The sequence below is a fragment of the Plectrocnemia conspersa genome, unplaced genomic scaffold (assembly GCF_051122295.1).
Source record: "Plectrocnemia conspersa isolate PC_06_02 unplaced genomic scaffold, ASM5112229v1 ptg000001l, whole genome shotgun sequence".
Lineage (NCBI taxonomy): Eukaryota > Metazoa > Arthropoda > Insecta > Trichoptera > Polycentropodidae > Plectrocnemia > Plectrocnemia conspersa.
The window spans coordinates 29970917-29990204 of NW_028277165.1; the positions used below are offsets into that span (position 1 = coordinate 29970917).

Sequence of the window (19288 nt, forward strand, 5' to 3'; positions counted from 1 at the left end):
AAATTCCGCCGCTTGACGTAATGCAATTTTAAATAATTATTTTACTTAAATCAACATAATTTATTTAATTAAAACTACTATATAAATAGTGCAATCATTTCATAAATATACATATATATATATTATATGTTAATTAAAATACATACAAACGCACTTTAGCATACATTTTCTGATTAAAAATGCATACGAAAAGTTCATTTATTTATTTTTTATTAAAAATTTAAAGTAATATTAGGGCGAATGCTTAAAAAAATTCTCTTAAAAATCCCTTAAAACATCAATCGTAAAAAATCCGGATGGCTTGTGTAAAGAAACTAGACCGCAATGATCAAGAATGAGGGACGCAATCTCGACTATTAAAAGCGCGCAACTAAAAGTCACTAAATATTAACTGATTGCTAACACCACCCTTCAGAAACTTAAAAAAGCGATTTATTAAATTGGTGATACATCTAAATTTCAATGAATCTTATTCTTATTATCTTAAAAATAATATTTAAATAAACATTATTACGGAAATGATTCGTATTTCCTTTTATTTAAATACCTAAGAGATTTATTTTAAATTCTTTCTAACAAAATGTAGTTTTTAGCTTCTTTGGGATTTAAGACAACAAGATGATATTCGAGGACGCTAAGCGTATCGTACCAAATGCAAAGTATCATTAAATTGTTTAAGTGACACCACTCCGCATAAGTAAACCTTCTTCAACGCCTTCACAAACGCGATAAACAGCTTAAATATCCACCCTAGCTCAAACGTCACTCCTAAGTCTTAGACGGAAATAATTCTGCTTAAAATACTTCCGCTTAAACTATGAAGGACTTACACTGGGCAATTTGACACTTGAAAATGCTGAAATGTAGGTGGCTGATTTTTAATCGACCACTTCTACAGTGATTTTATGTATTTTTGTAAAGACAGCGAATACGCATTTGTAAAATTACCATGAAACATTTTTAGGACAGAAAATTTGTAATTTCAACATTTATCTCATTTAAAACAGTATGCCAGATGGATTTAAAAACTTCATGAAAATTATTGGTTAATGCATCCCACCACTTAACAACCTGCCTTTTCATACATTTTAAACAACATTTAAGATTGCTTCTATGTTTCAAATGATAGTAAAGCAACATTTTGTTAAGAGCATTAAAACAATATCGATTAAATCATGATGTGTTCTCACCTATAGATGACTTGCAAGCTTTCAACGCGATTAGTTTCACAGATCACAATTTAAGCTTATGTTCAAGCACACGCACACTTATCAAGAGCTACTAGAGCCACCCTTTGAAGAACTTCACTTAATCATGATCAATAACGATGTAACCGTAAACCGTTTCTCTTTGACGACATCCGTTTCCTGTGATTTATTACCACCTAATGCGTACACCAGGTACGACGAAACAAAGCGTCGCTTCCCGACATTCCATGAGCTAACAGCACCATGCCGGTTAGTTTACCTGGGGGATGTTTCCAGCTGGAAATGACTCCGCCGGAGGTGATTTCCGCGCCGGGGTTCAGCCCATTAATTATAACCGGGAGTTAGGGTCCGGCGGTTTTCGGCGAACTCCGATACGCTCCCGAGGAGCGCCGGAATATTTAAGTGCCCGGAGGTTTGCTCCGGCTAATGGCTTCTTGCATTTTCAATTAGAAGCATTAGCCGCTTTTTATACGGCCCCCGCCGTGTCATCATAACTACTGAGGGGCTAAATGTGGAAGAAGAACGGGGTGGGCCCTTGAAAATTTCATGACCGACTAATGGCGTTTAATATTTGACGATCGGCAAGGATTTCGAGTTTGGATTAATTAGTAAACGCTTCAGTTTATTTTAATTCAGATAAAAGTAAAGGCACATCCTTAAATATCTTATCGTAATTTTTTTAATCTATATTAAAGTGGCATGTCTTGTTTAAGGTAAACATCACAATATATATACATAGTATATCAAATTTTGCAAGTTTCCAAATAATTCTTTATAAATGCAGCTATGTTTTTATTTTTAAAAAAATATTTTAAATATATTCTCACAATACATCATAATAAAAAGTAGCTGCATAACAGTGTTTATTATAGAGTAAATATATATTTATATATATATGTATTTAATAGAGACGGCGACATAGCCCAAAATCATGCCAAGTTTTGATCTCGACTGCTAGTCGCACGATCATTAACCTCACCGTGTGCGCCTGCGCGGTCGGCAGTGTTTGTAACGTTAACGGATAAAATGACCTTGTGACGTTTGACAAACGAACAGGGCTGCCACATTTGTAATTTATTAATTTATATTTTTCTTTATTAATTCACTTTTATCACCAATAATTATTATATCATTACACTCAGTAAGTTTTCTAATCGCGATTTCATCTATAACTAAATTGCAAACTAGTTTATAATTTGTCGATTGAGATTTTATTTTTAATGCTTCAAATGCTTCAAACGATAGAACTCGGGCTGAATACTTGGCTACTTTTGAATTATTTTTTCTTTTTAGAAAAGTTAACAACTCTTTTGAATCAGAATCAAAATTTTCTAATAGTGACTAGCCATTTTCCTCACTTAAAAGTCCTTTGTACTATATTTTCCAAATTAACTTTTTTTTTTCTACGATAAAGCTTTTGCCTTAGTGCGTGTATTATTTTTTCACATTATTTTGAAATTAACCTAACATTATTTAATTTTCGTAATAAATTTATTTTTCAGGAGAATTGTAAGCATCAGTATTCGAATTTGACGTTGACGAGAGTGGAGACGATGGTTGGTTTTGTAAAGAGACTGAGTTGGGTTTTAATCGTTTCTAGCCACCTTTTATGATAAAAAAGGAATCTGGGTTAAAAGGACGTAAAATGTATTCAATCCATATTTTCTACAATTTTGGTTCTAAAAGAAATCTAAAAACCCTGTAAAATATTTACTAATAAAATATATTATTTTTATCATTTATATTTAATTGATAAATAAATTAAATATAAACTCGAAGAATGGAATGCGCAGTCCTAATTGGCACGTGTAGAATGACGTGTTTTGCACGCGTCACTTTTAATAAAAAATCCTAAAATAACACATATAATTGCAAAATGATAAATTGCAATTCCTCTGCTGTTTTGCACTATTTTTACACGATAATACTGAACAAGAAGCCATATTTTAATAAGTTTGTCGAATGTGCGGAGACGGGTATCACCGATCACGCGTTTGGGGTGAATGATCTAGAGACAAAGCGAATAATATTTTAAATCACGCCAAATTTCTTCCTATAGGCCGCTCTATATTATATGATATTCTTTACTCTATGGTGTTTATCGAGTACGAAATTAATTTAAGCCCACTGTCTTGAGAAATTACAAGGGAACGCAAAGAACTTTCAGTTTTAAATATTATTTAGATACCAAAATATCAAAAATTTTAGTATGGAAAAATTTTTTTAGGCACATTGAAAATATCCAAAGAAATAGTGAACCATGCTCTTAATGCAATAAAATTTTCGTGGTTCACCTTAATAATGTTATTTTTAAGATACGATTTTCCTGAATATGAATTAAAATAAATTTGATTAAATTATAGTATTTTTCAAGTAATTTTTACCGCTTATACAAATGTATATGTATGATTTATGATTCTTAGATGAATTTAAAAATTATTTATGATCTTTAAATCCAAATATATTCATCTTAGCTACTAATTAGCTTTATTAGCAAACTTAGTAACCGACACATCTTTGTCAATTATTTTAATTTTATAAATTTCAGGGGAATAAATTACGGTGTTTTAGAGTAAATATGATCTCTAAATGCCTCAAATCTTACCTTGTAAGATTTATTTAAAATACTTGATTCACAATACATATTCTCTGTTGTAAAGACGTCGATAAATAAAGAAAATAATGCAGTATTTTATAGGGTAACTTAATTAAATTTTTCTGTGTTGATTGGTGTGTAGTTGCACATTGTCGTGCAAGAGAATTAAACCTTTTTGATTCATAGAAATGCAGTTCTTGGTGCATTTTGTCATTGCGTAAAAGTTAAGCGTAAGTATTGAATACAGCTTTGAACCATTTAATATCATAGCTTTAAAAGACTTTGGATAACCAAAACATAGGTGCCGCAGAAAATTTCCGTTATCAATTTTATTCCGCATCATATGCTTTACGTCATATGTTCTTAATGTGGGCAATATCACCCACCAATGGTGGTTCTGGGGGAAATTGGTGGACGATGTAGGAGCCAAGGAGGGCGGCTAAGAAGTGGGCAAAAAGTTTTTTGTTCTAAAAATAATATTGTGCGAACATTTTTTAGGCATTTTATATTAATAATAAAATAAATATATCCTGCATAAAATATAACGCAAAAATATTTTTCATGTATTTTTGAGTTAGCAATTTTTATTTTTATAGGAAGAATTTAATATTTTATAAATATAAATATTATTAAAAATAGTAAATTATTAACTAAAATAAAATAAAATTAGTAAACTGACATAAAACTCAGTGACTAAAACCATCTACACATGCGTTCGAATCAAAAGTGCTTTTTTTATTTTTATCGTTTCTGACAGCTTATATAAAAATAATCACAGTTTTTCTAATGTCACTGATGAATATCTTAATAAATAATATTTAAAATAAGGCTAGGTCATGCATAGTGACATTGATCGATTGTTAGCTGAAATAATAGTTTTTAATTATAAAAATATATGGTATTGATTTAGCTAACGCCGCGCCTGTCATATTGCAATGGGATTACAGATTATAAAACCAAAGGTAAAATAAAAAAATAATCAATATGAGGAAATAAGCAATGTCACTGAGAAGAGATGCATTCAACGTCTTTTGAAAAAGAAAAGGCAATTTTCCATAATAATAGAACCGGATAACCAATATTGGCTGTCGGTTATATGCACAAAGAGAATATTCTCAACAGACAATATTATATATATATATATGTACTTTAGCCCGACAAGTTATAGATATTATATTTATTGTAACAACTTAGAATATAGATTAAATAATACACAAAAGTTACATGCTTTGAGTTTAATAATAGTTATATTAGTATCATTTTAAGTAGCAAATGTTTATGCAAGATCGTTTTTGTTTTGGAATTTTTACTATTTTTCATAATAATGCAATAAAAATGTAAATTAATTGTTTGCGATTTATAGTTCAGATACAGTGTAACTTAAATACTAAAACGGTTTTAGCGTTTTTATTTTAGAAACTATAGATTTAAAATGGGGAAGAGATGGAATACTTCTGAAATTGTATGACAATGAGCTAGCAAAACGGTACTGTAATTTTACTGTACTATCGATATTTAAAAAAAAAATCTAGACCAGTGTTTCTCAACACCATGCCTCACCAAAGCATCTCCCTGTGTCAAAAATATGGCGTTCATGAAATAAAAAAATAAAGTAGTGAAGAAGAAATCATCAAGAAATTGAAATTGTTTTTAGTAAATATTTTGAGTAAAATAATAAATTTTACAAGCTTTTTATTATCAAAATATTTTACAATTATTTTGATACTAGTGACTACAATTTTAAATTATTAAACACTAAACCTATATTATTATCTTTAAAATAAACAACTCTCTGCAAGTAATTTAATTATATATTTATATTATTATTAAATATATTATTATTTACTAATTTTTATATTAGTCCCGACGAGTCATCCAGGAAAACTAATTAAAAATAGTACAATATAATGAGCTCCTTTGAGATGACTTACGTAATTGAATATGTATTTTATGTTACATGTACAACTATTGATTCGTTTAGCAAAGAAGTTTTATGTGATGTACTTTTTGATCAATTTTATTCTTAAATCTGTACGGTTTGTGATATCTAGAAGATTTTTTACTATGAACAAAATAACTGTATCATTAACGATTAATCGCCTAAATTAATATATAAAAGAAAGATAATTATCAATGGCTAACAGAAGAGGTATCATTTTTCATCATAATAATGCTAGAACTTTTTCTCACAAACGAGACACGCTTTAAAAATAGACAGAATAAATTGGAAGTCATGACTCATCACCAATGTTATCATAATAATGCATTATCATCTCATTTCTCTAGAGTATTGAGAAACTGAATAATACAAAGAGTGTTGTTCAACGCGAAACCAAAATAATTTTATCACTACAAAATATACAATTAATGGAAAAAATGAGAAGACGTTGGAAAATACAATGAGATATATATCTCTAGTGACCTAACGTAATTATATAATATATTTTTTAAATCAAAGTTGAATTTATAGCATATAATAAATTATAAATGTATTTGTAAAAGCAATTTAAAACATTGATAATATAATTATATTTTATTCAGATTTATTTTTAAAATATTTTTTTAGATATGCAAAAATATTATTTATAGTGTAAAAATGTTATGTACGTTTTTGTAATATTAAAAATAAATTAACTCCATCGTTTAGTAAAAACAAGTTGTCGGATTTGTCTCTGGAACACTTTGACAGTGCCCAGTCTCTGTGTAATACAAATTGAAAAGTCAGAAAGGATAACTACGTTTATGAAATTAATAAAGAGAGAAACTTTTCGAATTTAAATTAGCAACTTAAAGCGAAATTCAGATTTACCAATTCCCTCAAAATAAAATAAAAGAAATGGTAATTGAATTGAAACATTTTTTAACTGTTAATATTTACATAAAAAAATCGTGAGCAAGTGAGCAATAAAAATTGTAAAAAAAAACTGCTTTTCAATCAATAATTTCCTGTTTGTTATTACTGATATTTAAATTATAGAATAAAACCAAGCAATAGTTTCAAAGTTTTGTAACATACCATAAGAAAGTTTTCCCTGTTTTAGTGCAATAATAAATAAACCAAACTCAAAACAATATTAAATAAACAACCGTAAAAATGCTACTAGATATTTTATTGCATTTTTTGATGTACAATAATTTTTCAAACTTACTTTTTTATATCATTACATAAAACTCATACCCACAATACCACAATATTACATTGTGACATAAAAGAAGAAAGTAATAAAATGCATGACTGTTTTTCGGGTAATTGGCGTAGCAAATTCATTCAGTATATTCTTAAAAATATAATTTATTTTAAGGCAGTAAGTCGTAGTATTTTAATATTATTATTTTAACCGCTAATAGGGCTGGGGCGTGAAGGTGCAATAATTCCCCCAATGTCTCGTCTAACTCGTTAAACAACAAATAACTTCATAATAATTAGAGAACTTTAAAGTTATCACATTATATACCGTCGATTAAACGGGAGCGGTTAAAGTTAAACCTTTCAAGTTTTCCTCGGGTGAAAACCGCAACTGCAACTGATGTTTTGCAGCATTCCGCCACATGCATCCAGCGTTTAAGATAATTATCAAACACAAGATTCACACGTGTTGCTTCTGAACAAAGCTTAGTTAGACGAAAAACTGCAAATTGTATTATACGCGGCATACGACAACTGGCGCACTTCAGCGAATCCGCAGAAATTACATGCCAAGTAAATATATTGCATATCTACAAATTTATTAATATAATTAAATTAAAAATCACAAAAATAAATAGAATCTACTAGATTTATAACTATTTTTTCAGCTAATTCGGTGAAACATAAGCAATGTCATATTTTTAACAGTAGTACAGATGTGGCAAGCCACCCTAATTTTATGTTATTTTAAACGCAAAATTTTATACAAATTATTTGTTCCGTCATTTCATAAATTAATAAAATGACAAGCGTGACAAAAATCAATACTGTCAAACAAACTAAGCGTCCAATACAGCTAAAGGCGTTTTATTATATTTTAGGCAGTTAACTTATCTTGAATTTTGACAAATAAATAAATTTTTAAACCGCAAATACTATCCCAAAATAAATTATGATACACTGTATATAATTGACAGGTGTCCTACGCAGCTATAAATTTGTAAAAAAATCTATAATAAAATCTAATTATTTTGACTTAGTTGTAAATATATGTGTTTTTACCATTTAAAAATTAGTAGAGAAACTTTTAAGCTAAAATTGTATTATTATAGATTTTCAAAACTATATTTTATTTTGTCAAAAATCATATGCTTAAGTACAAAATATTTTTTTATGGCAAATTATATTTTTCCTAATTTACTATAATATACATACTGATATATACAGTTATATTTATATAATAACGTATATTGATTTATTATATACGTTCTTATTTTTACAAAAATATTATGGTGGTTTTACTTTACGTATTAAAAAGATGAGTGGCACTTAAATGGATTGTGCTAATAAAGTGGATTTCACTCTAAAAACTCTACGTTTAATGCACCTAATTAAAAATTTATAAGTACACTTGTGGGTTAAATAAATCTTGTTAACTCAGATCATAGCCTTTTTTCTCCTCTTGAATGGTACATGCTGTATATTTAACTAGAAAAACACCTGATATTTTTTTAAGTACCAATTTAGTAATAAATGTATAAAATCATACATATAAATTATTTTAATATGATATAGTTAATTTTATATCGCTATTTTTTTTCTAAGATCAAACATCTTTATAATTGCAATTTTTAATGTATAATAAGTGTTTATTAAAATCTAATAAAAAAAATTTTGCTTCATAAAAATAAAACATTTAATTTTATATTTATGGAAAAAGTAAAAAATCATTGTTTTTGATATCGAAAAATCGTAGATTTTGCCGCTTAATATTTTTTACCGCACTGAACTTTAGAAAATAACTTATTTAAAATACGCGTTAAAAGCGCAATAAACAAAAATTTTAATTGAGCCATTAAAAATATAAATTTTAATGTATAACAATAACAAACACAGCAATATGAATGTGGTGTTGCTAAATCTTTATTAATTTAAACTTGTTGACTGAAATATTTTAATAAATAGCAGAGTAGCACGCAAAATTACTATAATTAAAGAGTGTTTATTTGTAAATAAATAACTATTATGCAAAAAAAATTAGGTCAATATTATTTATATTAATAAATTATCACAGACTTGTCTGCAACTAAAGAATCCATTTGTCTCTAAAGAGTAGGTCAAACTGTTCTATATCAATGAATTAAGTAGCTGAACAATGATGATGAAAAAAGGGAAGCAGCTGCATTTTCTTTCTGTGTGAATTTCGCTAAGCTCCCAAGTTACTTTAAAAAATAACCAGCATAATAGACCAGTGGTAGAATCAGTGATTAACACTCTTAATACCTGGATTTGATCTTTTTATGCATCCTAATTTATATTGTATCTAATTGATGGAATTAAGTGAATATTATGTATTTATAATTTCAATTATTAATCACAGATTAGATTTTTCAATATTTTTATAAATTATTAATCTATTAATATAGTGATAATTTCTTTATTTATAAAAAATATAATATATGTTTCAAGAATAAAAACAAATAACTTCTAAGAGTGAGAGAGCAAAAAACTGTATTCAGCCAAACCAGTCGTATATTAACGCATATTTTAAATTAACATTCATGAGCCCTTCCATCTGATATATTTGACTTGAAACACACGAGAGTTCATCAGAATTTGCATCAAATGAATCTACGCCGATTATTGAGATTGACTAAAAAGAGCAAAAAAGCAACCGCTTCTCTATTCACGTCACCCTGGTCTAGCCCCAACGTCTGAATTTTATAGTTCAACCCCATCATTGCTACAACGACTTTACGTGTTATTTATATTATATACACCAACTATAAATGGATTTAAATATTTTTGCATAATAAATAAAAATTATAACTAAAGCTTTGCCTTATATAAAAATATAATTATAAATACATTTTACATACTAGAAAATTAAAATAAAACTACAATAAATTACGACTAAATTGTCTTAAGAAATATTTTTAAAATATAATATAAATCAAATTTTATTTTTTATTTCATACGGTAATTGATGTAAATATAAAAAAAATGTTGACGTGTGTATTTTGTGGCCAATTTTAATATATTTGATTAGTCAAATTTTAGGCAGTTCTTAATGTTTTTAAGTGAATTTCTTAATATATAATTAACCCTTTGAACGCGGAAAGCGACTATAGTCGCCCAATTGATTTTTTTATCTCTTTACGCAAAATCAGTAAAAAAAATGCTTTTCAAGAAAAAACTTTTTTTTGTGAATAAACATTAAATATCATTTTTAATGAATAAAAATTAAAAAATCAGAACATTTCAACACAGTATCAAGGTAAAATTTGCATTTTTCAAAAAAAAAAACAATAAAACATTATTTTTGATAACGCGTTCAAAGGGTTAAAGCAATTAAATAAATAAAAAATATTAACAATACAAGATCGTCACAAATTAAAATTATATTTATTATTTATGTTTTAATGCATTATTTTTTAATTTGATGGACAGCTTGTCATTATGTTCATCGATAACCATCTAATTCAATTGCACGTCTCCCGCACATCCTTCATCCTTGACTTTAATTTAAGCAATGCCTTATTTCGCCGAGAAGCGTAAAAATGATACATCCGATAAGCCCGAGTCGGACAGTCGCAATGATAGATTATTGTTTGGCTGTAGGATTCAGCTGAAGTCGAGAAGACGAATGGCTCATAGCAGCGACTGAATTCAAGCAAAGATGGATGAATGAAATGAGGTAAAATGTAAAATCGAGCACAAACGCAAAATTGAGAGCATCGCTCGATCAACATCATTTTGGTCCATTTGATTTTCCGGCCCACTCTGATTTACGTTGGTTTTCCCCCTTCATTAAATGTTTGACTACATTTTTTACCCCTCGAAATGAGCTTTTCCACGTTTGACTTTGAAATGATTGAAAATTGTAAATATATGCTTTTTAGAAAAAAATAATATTTTTTAATATTTCACTTGAAAGCAACATTGGTTGAGTTTGAAATGAAAAATAAAATAAAGATTGCCACAGATTAGAAAATTTAATATAAAAATAGTAATGGACCATTTAGCTTGGTAATGAGTTTTTAATGCTAACGTCTTGCAATCTTAAAGCAAACTAAAAAAATAATAATCTAAATCATATTGAAACAATACGTACATACCTCAAGAAGTATAGCTATGAATTGAGTTGAAAACAAGTGTTACGTAATAATCTATTTATTGATAGTGATAACTTAGCTGACCTCAAATAAAGATAATTTGGTAATAATATTTACATTAATGTTTAAATAAACAATGGTTATCTTAGTAATATATTAACATTTCTATTCATACAAAGCACAATTTAAATTTAAATTAATATATATAGCTTATTAATTAATCAAACTTAAATTTACGCCTTTCTAATATACGCATAACGCTTTCAATAAATATTATATTTCTCGAAGGACCAAAAGTTTACTCAAGTTTCTCGGTATCGTTTATTTTGTCATAAATTCGCCATTGAGCTAAATTCGCTTATCTATGAAAATTTTATTTTAAAATAATTTAACATTAATCCTTTGGGATGAATACAGACGTTGTTTTTATACAACTTTGAGACCCTACTCCAATTTTTTCATATTTTTTTGCGCCGACTTTGAAACGCAAAGTTAGGAACAAAAAATAATTGTATATCTGATATATATTTTAAAGGACTAATTCAAAATTAAAATATTTACTGAATAGATTTTTTTACTATTTGTTTTAAAAATAAAATTACGTGCTATTGTATTTTAGCATATTATTCACCACAACGTGGTTAAATTGCGCGAATGCACTCCAAAAGCATCCTTGTGGTAAACTCTTAGAATTTCGTTGAAGCTAGGGATTTAAATACCACACATAGTTCCGCGAAAAGTACCACAAACTATTTTCATATATTTTTCACATAAATATATTATTAACTGGCATTTAAATGAGACAACTTTTATAAAAGAGAAGATGCACTTTTAAACCTTTGTTTTGTATTTAAACTTTCGTCCTTATCAGCTCTCATTGTTGCAAAAGTTCATAAAGAATGAATAACGGTGGAGCGAATTCAGGTGAGTATTAAACTTTTATCTTTTCCATGAAGTTAATGCCATTTCTGCATCAACTTCCATACATTTCTATATATGTATATATATATATGAAATAAAACCATCACATTTAAAGTTTTCAAGGAATGCAATAAAAGTTGAATGGCTCAAATATTCGTTAGCAATAAATTATTAGCTGATTTTTGTGAACCATTTTCATGACCAAATAAAAATACTATGTTATTCATATAAACTATATAGTAATAAATTTTAACTGGTAAGTAAAAACTAATACACTTATTAAAATATATTATTTTAACTGCTCCTAGTTCCTTATTTTAAAACTCTCTTTATCTTTACTTATTAATATTATATATTAATTAATTATTCAAAAATTCATTTACATCATTAAGTTATAATTTGTTGATAAATTAATCAACAATAAATAAGCAATCAGTAAATAAATATAATATTATTATCAGCTAATAAATTAGTCTTAAAAGCTTATTAATAAAACTCTTTTGTAGTAATTAATATATAAACAATGTTGATCTACGTTAAGACATTGCTTATTAAGTATAGGTGTTGTTTTTCTGACAGCACCTTTGATCTTTTTCATTAGATTTCGTGCAAAGTCAAGTATCTGAGTATTAAACTAAGAAAAGCTTTTACTGAAAACTCAGTCAAATCAAATCTTGAGTTTTAAAATATTCATTAAATTGTGCCAGTGCTGCTTCTTGATTGGATAAAACATTTTTTTGCTGCTATAAATAAATATTTGATTCAATTACAGCTTCAATTCAATCATAGAAAAAACTCTCCCATCTATTCGTATCCAATCAAAACCCTTCGTGCTCAATGAACACATGAACACATTTACTTTACCATTGAAAATCAAACTCACACATGAGTTGGTTAACTCAAAATATTTCCAATTAATCCGCCATGATCTCCACTTGCGAAAAAATAAACAAATTATCTCTATTATCAAATAATATTTTTAGCCGCGAGTTTGTCTTTTCGACAAACCAACGTAATGATGATAAATATTTTGGAATTTGTGTTTACTTTTTTTATGAACCTAAATTAGCATTAAGCTTGCGAATACATTAAAGTAGAGCTTTCGCTTTTCGAGAGCGTCGGAATTTCGGCGTCGAAAACAAAAAAAATCACCCTAAGGCCCCGTGTTTTCTCCCCCTGGTGGAAAATGGGCATGATTATTAAAGGATAGGGGCAAAGTGGAGTTTCACTGGGCGACCCCAATTAAATGGGCTGTGAATGTTATTCATAAAAACGAAATACAGGTTTCAATTGAATGTTTTGTTTATGACCTTGTCGGTAAAAAAAGTTTAAAGTGCATGAGTTATCAGAATTCGTTTCGTGTCACTTTTCGGTAATTAAATGTAAACTCGGTTGAAGATAACATACATACACACTTGTTCATTAACCGTAAATGTTAATTACGACCGTTGGGTTTAATACCGTTAACGCCGACACGCCAGGCCTTAATTTGTTTGCATAGATTAAAATTGAACTACCCATATAATAAATTCACAGGCTTAATTTTAGATAGCGAAAGAAAAATACGTTAGCTCGTGGACGAGAGGTTAAGATGAAAGAGATGAGCTTTTAGTGGACAGGTAAAATGTAAGTAAAAAAGAAATATTATGACCTTATATGGACCTTGGTGTTTTTAAGTTTTTATCGAATCTGGGAGATCAGAATTAGTAATTAATATATTATTTAATTTCAATCGATTAATTTTAATCTCAGTAATGAAAATTACCTAATTAAGAGCTGTTTCAGCTTATAAAAATAACAAAAAAAAAGTATATAAATTGTTTGGTTTCATGTGATATAAGATAATTTGTATTTGCAGAAGATATAAAAAAAATAATATCATTAAATATCTTGTAATATAATCTTATGATTATATTAAAATATTTACAACTAAAAAATATTAGCTTTGACTATTTTGATTAAATTTTATTTGTGCAGATTTTTTTGTTCCAAAAATGAAATATTTTTTTCTATTTAATCCTTATTTTTAGGCTTTTTAAATAATATATATATATATATATATATATATATATATTTACAATTATTTCATCAAGGGCATTGTATTAATATACTGCAGTTAAAATTTAAACTGAAATAAATTAAGAAAAAGTAAATCTATTTTTCTGGAATTATTATCGAAATTATATTAATGACAAGGAGTTATTGTCAAAAACATCTAACCAAACATATTAATTTCTTAACTAATGTATTCTTAGAAATATGATATTCAAACGGTATATAAGAATGTTAATATCAATACAAGAAAAATTGTGTTGACGTGTGTCTTGTGAGTACTTTTATATAACCATCACAAGCAATTCAGTCTATATATAGATAATAATATTAAATAATAATAATACAACAATTTTTTCTATAGAATTGTGCCTAAGAAAAGCAAGTAAAATCTTGTGTTTCTAATTAATACATTCAATGTTTTTACGCGTTTTAGTAATTTACAATAAATATAAGGATTTTGTGACCATATGGGAATTATGTTTTATTTAAAGTACGTATTACTTAATAAATACTAGTCAAAAAGCTAGTCTTTTATAAAATGGTATACTTAAGTCTAATCTATAAAATATTAGTATGCAATTGAGTCACGAGTCTTGTGAAATCTAATATTTACACTAAAATATAATTTTCGTAAAATAAAAAAACATTATCATAAAAGATAATATGAGCAATATATTTCATTATTAAATTAGATGTTACTCTTGTGATACTTAACTAGTAACTGTACAATAATAATATTTCATCTTATTAAATTAAAAACACAATACTTTATAAATCTATTAAAATTAGGCATTAAACAATAAGCATTTTTAAAATAAAATTTTATTAAAAGCCTTCTAAATGATATAATTAAAAAATATAATAACCAATTTTTAAAAAAATTTTCGTTCTAATCGCAAGCATTTTTAATGGATTATTACATACATTGTATAAGCTGAATTGATTTTAGCATTAATTACATAAAGTAGACCTTCCAATAACACGGTAAATTAAAAACGTGCTATTTGGTTGCTCGTTACTTTATGTGTGAGCAAGCAAAGAGAAGATATCTCATCACAAGTACCTGTTTTTTAAGTACATATTGCGAAAAATTGTATTTTATAGTCCCCTAACTACACGCTCCCAAATAGCACGTTATCAATTAACCGTGTTATTAGAGAGTCTAATGTAATATTGATTTACTTATTCAGAAAGAAAATGTTTTAGTTTTTTTTTGGCATAAATGTATTGACTATATCACAAAAATATTGTTTTGTAAATGTATACGCTTCATTATTTTTGTTATTATTTTTAATTTTTATATTTGCTTCAAAAAACATTTTAGAAAAAATGACAGTTTAATTTAAAGCATATTATTGTATATATAAAACACAATTAAAAATACAACGTTATTAAAAGTTATTAAATTATTTTCTTAGCAAAATAAAAAATATATTTCAATAAAGCGATATAAATAGCGATTTTTTAATGATTTTAATTTCAGACATTTCACTATTTAACTAATTAAAAAAATCATTTTATACCTAAAACTTTTATTGTAGCTCACTTTAATCTAATGTTAACATATTTTATGTACTTAAAAGACCAAACAGTACAAGATAATTAGCAAAAATAAAATTGTCAATAAACAAGGCATTGTTAAAAATATTATTGATGCAGTTAAAATCTAATTTTAATTTATAGCAATAAATATTTTCGTCTAATAATGTGTAAATATCAATCATAAAATCGATGATGATTTAAATAAAAACAATTTTTGGCGGCAGACATGTGTCACAAAAACCGAAAAAAAATGAAATTTTATGGGTCATCTAAACCCAAAAAATCATTGCCACCTATTTTAATGTCTCATTAGAGAGCCAATGCTTTTGTTTTGATTTAAACAGCAAATTGTGTATTTATTACAGCGACGTTTCACGCCTTTCAGTTTAGAGCAGCATTCAATTTCACTAGCACCTGTCAGATAAATTATATTTTCACTAATAGAAATATATTTCTACCACTGAATATATTATGTTATGATTCTCTAATGCTAGTGAAAATATACACATTTTTAAAAATAAATTATCACTGAACGATGAAAGTTTAACAATCGGTATATTTTTTATGTTTTTTATTCTAAGCATAATTGTGAGAATATCACTGTGTTTTTAATTAAATAGTTGTGTTAATAAATTTAACTATAATTTTTCATTGATCTTGGTAAGCAACTTCAAACCCGAATCGTAAGAGCTTTATCATAATAGAGTAGGTTGTGCTATAATGATTTTAGAGTGGAGTTTTAAAAAAGATTCAATAATAATAATTCGTTTTTTTTCATATTTTAGAATATACATTATTGTACTTTTTATACATAATAATATAAATAATATAATATTTATAAGATAGAATACATTATATAATCCATAACTATAAGTACTATCTAATAGTAACATAATTTCGTAATTCTCGATCTCACTAAGATAAAGTCCCAAAAAGTACTCTTACGCTTAGATTGTAATGCTAAAGCTTCAAAAAGGCTCTATCAGTATCAAATAGCTTAGGCTTATTTTTGAAAAAAATGTCTTGAAAAAACACCTAAATCCTTAATAAGACATCAATCTGAAGTGGTATTGTTCGCGACGCTACATAAAGACGTCGTTTGACATTGTTCCGTTATGTCCGAATTAGTCGATCCTCGACGGGTTTATACATAATGTAAGGCCGAAGAGGAGCTAAAGGGGGTAGAGTGAATAAGGATACAATATTCCAGTCTCTAGAAAGGGATCTCGTGGAACACAAGTCCCGAGATCGCATTATTATTTATTCGCCGAACAAAAACCGGCACCAGACAAAGACCGGCAACGACTTTGGGGAGCGTAAGCTTTTCACCGAAATAAACTCAACGACATCTCTCTCTATACGTACATATCTATCTCTCTCCCGTGGCGGTGGCATCCCTCGGCCTTAAGGGGGTAGAAAATTAAATTTGATGGTCCATAATAACGGTTAGGTGGGTTGTATCGAGTGGTGGCGGGCTGTTTTGAAAACGAGACCTGAGGGAGGCAGGCGCAATATGGCACTTATTGAAAAATAAAATTAAAATGTTCCAATTTCAATACGCAAGAGAAAATCTGGGTGAATGTGAGCGCGTCAAGATTTAATACACTTATGTATTTTTTTTATTTTTTTTTCTTCCGCTGCTCCTTGGAAAATTGGTTCTGAATGCAAAGTAAACACACTTGTGTATGTAGAGGCAACGAGAAGCTGCGTTGATTTTTTTTATTATAAATGTATATTCTATTACAAAAAAATACAATAGAAGTGAATATGCCTTCAATCAGTAAATATATTAAAAATATATGTAGATAAATGGCATTAGAAATGCAAACACGCAAACTTTTTTAAAAAATCATTTTTCAATAAACAGCTATAACATTAAAATTAAAGTGTGCAATAAATAAATAAATAAATCCGATAAATGCTATAGTTTAATCACTATAATCTTATTTGTCTTAGCAACAATTTTTTATGAGCTAAATAAATGTGGTTATTTTTATTTTGCTATGCCTATATATAAGATAAACTTTATGCTCCTGAAAAATATTATTGTTTATAAAAAGATCATAAAACTGCTTGCAAAGGTCATTTCGTATCAAAATATTATTGTATATAATAAATTTCGTAACCTAATTTTTTATAAGGTAATTTAATAGTGTAAATATAATTTAAACGTAATATTAATAACAATAAAAACATAAACCGCCTATTCTATCTAAATAATTCTCAAAACCGAGCTATAAAAACATGATAATAAATTCTCAGGAATTTTATCTATAAATAAATTACGTAAAAACAGTCTAAAGATCTAACGTATTTTTAATTAAATTGCTTCTATGAAAAATAGAATTGCTATATTATATATTATAACAATGACTTAATATAACAAGATAATACATTAATTATTTTAATATTATCTTGTATATATTACATATATATACATACATACATTATTATTCAATTATGATAGTAACAATTTAAAATGTTTAGTGATCAAACTGTTGTGTTCTGATAGTAAATTTATTTTAAACACACAAAAGTAGTATGATATATAAATACTCTTGTTTTTAATTTTATTAATGAAGTTAAATTTATTTGATAATATTTAAATTTATTCACATAAAAACTTTTAGTAATTTTTTAAATTTATTTTATTTTTATTATTGTATATCTAAAAAATTATATCAAGAACCATAGTAGGTGCCGAAAGAAGACGATCGGTCTGAAGTTTCCGATACGCGATTTACCACCCTTCTAGTGGATCGGGGTGACTTTTGTAAATCTCCACAAATCAGGAAATGATAAAGTTCATAACGACAAATTGAAAATGAATCGAAGAGGAGCAAGAAGATTAACCTGACAGCCCTTCAATATAAAGAAATAAAGATTAAATATCTAGGTTTTATATACTTATACACATATATATAATAGACAATTACATCTATAACTGCATTTTAGATATTAGTTATTTACAATATAATAGTTATAAACCAGCAACACAACATAATTTATATTATATATATATATATATGTTTTTGCATTACAATTAAATTATGAAAAAATTTTAATATAATTAAGCATTTTTATAACTTTGTAAAAAGTATTTGTATTTTCCTAAGCTTATCTATTTTTTAATATATTTATCCTCCCATATATTTTTAATTTTCTTCTATTACATGAAAATAGCTAAAAACTAGTATATCTTACTTAATTTAAATATCTGTATTTTCCTGTATTTTTAACTGTATTTATTGTAATATTTATATTAAAAATTAATGAGAAAATGAACATGTTTTTAATAAACGTTTTAAGTGCCTTTTAAAAAGATTAAGAAACTGCTCTAACTATATTTTTATTTTATAATTCAATTACTATAATCCAGTTATTGCTTAATTTAAAAACTGTATATATAGAACGTCTACCATCATATACAGTAGACCCCCCAATAACACGGTATATTCGTTAAATATGGGTTCATACAACAAATGCACGTTTCGTAACTAACAAGTACCAAACTTATAAGATTACATAAATAAATATTTAAAAAGATATAATATATCAGTACAATAAAATGTCCTTAATAAAAAACAAGACCCTAAATAAAAAAATTTCTCAGATAAGAAATATGTAGTTATGTTCATTTTCTATCAGAAATTGAACTAACTTATCAATTTTACACACTTTTTTTAACATCAATATATTTTGGCAATCTGATTAATATTTATCA

The 19288-nt window shown here is 26.9% G+C and overlaps 1 protein-coding gene across 4 annotated transcripts in view; it reads right to left on the bottom strand.

Moving 5' to 3' along the window:
- The window catches only part of KaiR1D (Kainate-type ionotropic glutamate receptor subunit 1D), a 368488-nt gene that overhangs the window by 307853 nt on the left and 41347 nt on the right, over positions 1 to 19288 (bottom strand). The window contains exon 1 of one of the 4 annotated variants that reach the window (XM_088201701.1): positions 11050 to 11072. The exons of the other annotated variants lie outside the window; for them this stretch is intronic. The gene's annotated coding sequence lies outside the window, so the exon portion shown is untranslated. Of the gene's footprint in view, positions 1 to 11049; positions 11073 to 19288 lie in introns of those variants that run through there. 4 annotated transcript variants of the gene reach the window in all.